The sequence below is a fragment of the Cephus cinctus genome, unplaced genomic scaffold (genome assembly GCF_000341935.2).
Source record: "Cephus cinctus unplaced genomic scaffold, Ccin1 Ccin1_scaffold0407, whole genome shotgun sequence".
Taxonomy (NCBI): domain Eukaryota; kingdom Metazoa; phylum Arthropoda; class Insecta; order Hymenoptera; family Cephidae; genus Cephus; species Cephus cinctus.
This window is the reverse complement of record NW_014333091.1, coordinates 315,886-318,476: the sequence shown is the minus strand read 5'-3', so window position 1 is coordinate 318,476 and position 2,591 is coordinate 315,886.

Sequence of the window (2,591 nt, the reverse complement as noted above, 5' to 3'; positions counted from 1 at the left end):
CCACCTTTTATCCTCCCTGCCGTAACCCTCTATCTCCCTAATGACAATGTGCAATCATTAAGATTCCCTTCGCTGTATAAATACCGACTGCGGGACCTTTTAAGATCGAGAGGGACATTTCTTTTGCAAAGATTTTCCATACGCGAATAAATAGTCGGACTGGTGAGAGGCGTAGCAGAAATCCACTTATATGACAGATACTAAGCTTGCTGCTGGATGGAATAGGGGTAGAAGTTTGTAGCAGCTAATAGTTGGCGCGCAGTAATAGTAGGCACCGGGGGTTGTAGCGGTGAGACTGAATATTGTGGGCTCGCCGTTACTTGTGATCTTCGGAGGCTACCGAACCTTAATCTGTTGGGATCGGAGAAGCATGTATGTGCGCCTCTTATGTGATGGGTATCTATTAAGGGATGCGAGGGTGAGCAGGGGTGGAAGTGGGAGCGTTGTTCACGCTGAAGTTAAAACTTATACAGCCTGGGAACTTTGTGTCGAATAAGCCCCGGGCACATCCTGTTCTGCCATCTCGGCCAATCATCCATCCCCTTTCTCATCATCCCCTTTACTCCCCCCTCCTTCTGCGTTCTCGTCTCCTCTTACGTTATAATATATGAAAAGCTTCTCAAGGGTTGTAAATTTCGTGACGCCCTTGACAGAATTTTCAAAGTGTAAAGTGCAAGTACAGAAGGATCGATTCGAATTTCGCGCCAGGGTTTCTAACAAGGGATGAAATGAATTTACTGAAATGTCCAAGGTATACAGGGGGTTAATTCGATTAAAAAGTAGAAAAAATTTCGAGGGTGGTTTTTGGTATGCCGGTGGCTGCTCGTGGTCGCTCATGGCCGCTTGGACGGCAGCCTAATTTTATCAGAAGATTCGCAGAGGCGAAACGAAGTCGGGGAGAGGGGAGATGTTTGTCGAAATCAAGCAATCAACCCCCGGTGAGTGCAGAAAGGGGGGGAGATTATTTCTGGCAGACTCCCACAAGAATTAACCTATCCAGGTCGTCCAGAGTATACCATCCCTTATTACTAGCTCGAATGTTCTTGCGTGATTGTTTAAAACGATAATGCAGTTGCGGCTACCCTTTCAATTTTCCTAATGAGATAATAGCCCATTAGGGATGCACCTGTCGTCGGAAATACAAAGTCCACGAATCTCCAAACCGAGACGCTCATCCCCTTAGGAGTCTCAAACCTTCTCTCGCATTTACATGTCATTTTGGCCAATTAATATTTATGCAGTGCGCGCCCCACGTGCTTCGCCATAATGTACGGACTTAAAGGCGTCCCGACGCCCCCGTCGTACGTGCACCACAAGTCCCAGAAGTTTCAAACCAATGAGCCACGGGACAAACATACGGTTAGTTCGATTTTCCTTTATCCCAGGCTTTACTGGAAACAAGCCCAGGACTGGAAATCCCTAGAGGATGTTGTTACGTATCAGTATCGGGTATAATAGTAGCGATACACTGGTGGTGGTGGTGGTCAGTCGCGAAGAACCTTCGGATAGGTATATGGGGCCACTGGAGAACCCAGGGATGGAAGGGATGGAAGGGCTGGAGGCTGTAGGGGTTACGCAGGGGTGCAGGAGTCTGGGAAGGAGATTGGGTTTTATGCGGGGAAAGCCGTAAATACTTCAGCCGTGACGCGGGCAATATTAAAAGTGCGAGGCGTACTGGAGGCGCAGCAGTATAAGAGGCGTAGAAGCGTCGGGACGCAGTGGCGTAGAGACGCAGGAGGTTATCGTACGACTGCACGGCGAGCGGGCATGCGAAATTTATGTCTTTTATCTGCGTCCGGAGATGAACGCTCGACGGCTACGGGACCCGTTCGGTGGAATCATTTGTTCATCGTCAGTTTACATTCTTGCCCAGTGTCCTTCGTTTCTGTTACTGTGTTTTACGATTAATACATCCATTTCATTGATCTTTTTTTTCCCTATCCAATTCCTCCTCGCGTTATTGTGTCCGATCGCTTTCAGAAAAACGCATGGCCGATAGCTCCATCGGAAATCTCTTGAGGCTGCAGCCGTTTCGTTCCGACGAGATTATATGGGTTTGATAAATTATTTGATTAAAGGAAATTTGAATTTTTTTTTTTCACGTTTCAGTATACCAGGCACACTTCCTTTGTTCCACTAGTCCTTTATTTCCACGAGTCACGAGGTCACTGGCAGGACCTCCAGGATATTCCGGATTCTCAGCTTTCGCATAATGTGCGCGAGGCTTAACGCGTCGAGCGGTTAAATGAAGCTGTTTAGTCGGTGTAGCCTTTCATCGCGATAGAAGGAGCAGAGTGAATGCGCGGATAGGAGGTGCGGCGGCCATTCGAAGAGTAAAGAAAAAATTCAGAGGCGGGTAGTTTACCTTGATTAATTGCATATTTATGTATCAGGCCACTTAGCCCCAGCCAGGCTTTCTTAAGCCAGCTCACAGCCCTCCTCATCCCCAGGAGCAGTCAGCCACCCTCTTTCCCTGCCGTGGCACAACGTCGCGCAACCACCATGGGTTTCGCTTCGCTTTAACGTTAAAATAATGCAGGCAAAATAAGGTCGGCTAAAATGTTTAGAGAACCAAGCGCGCCACAGCCCTT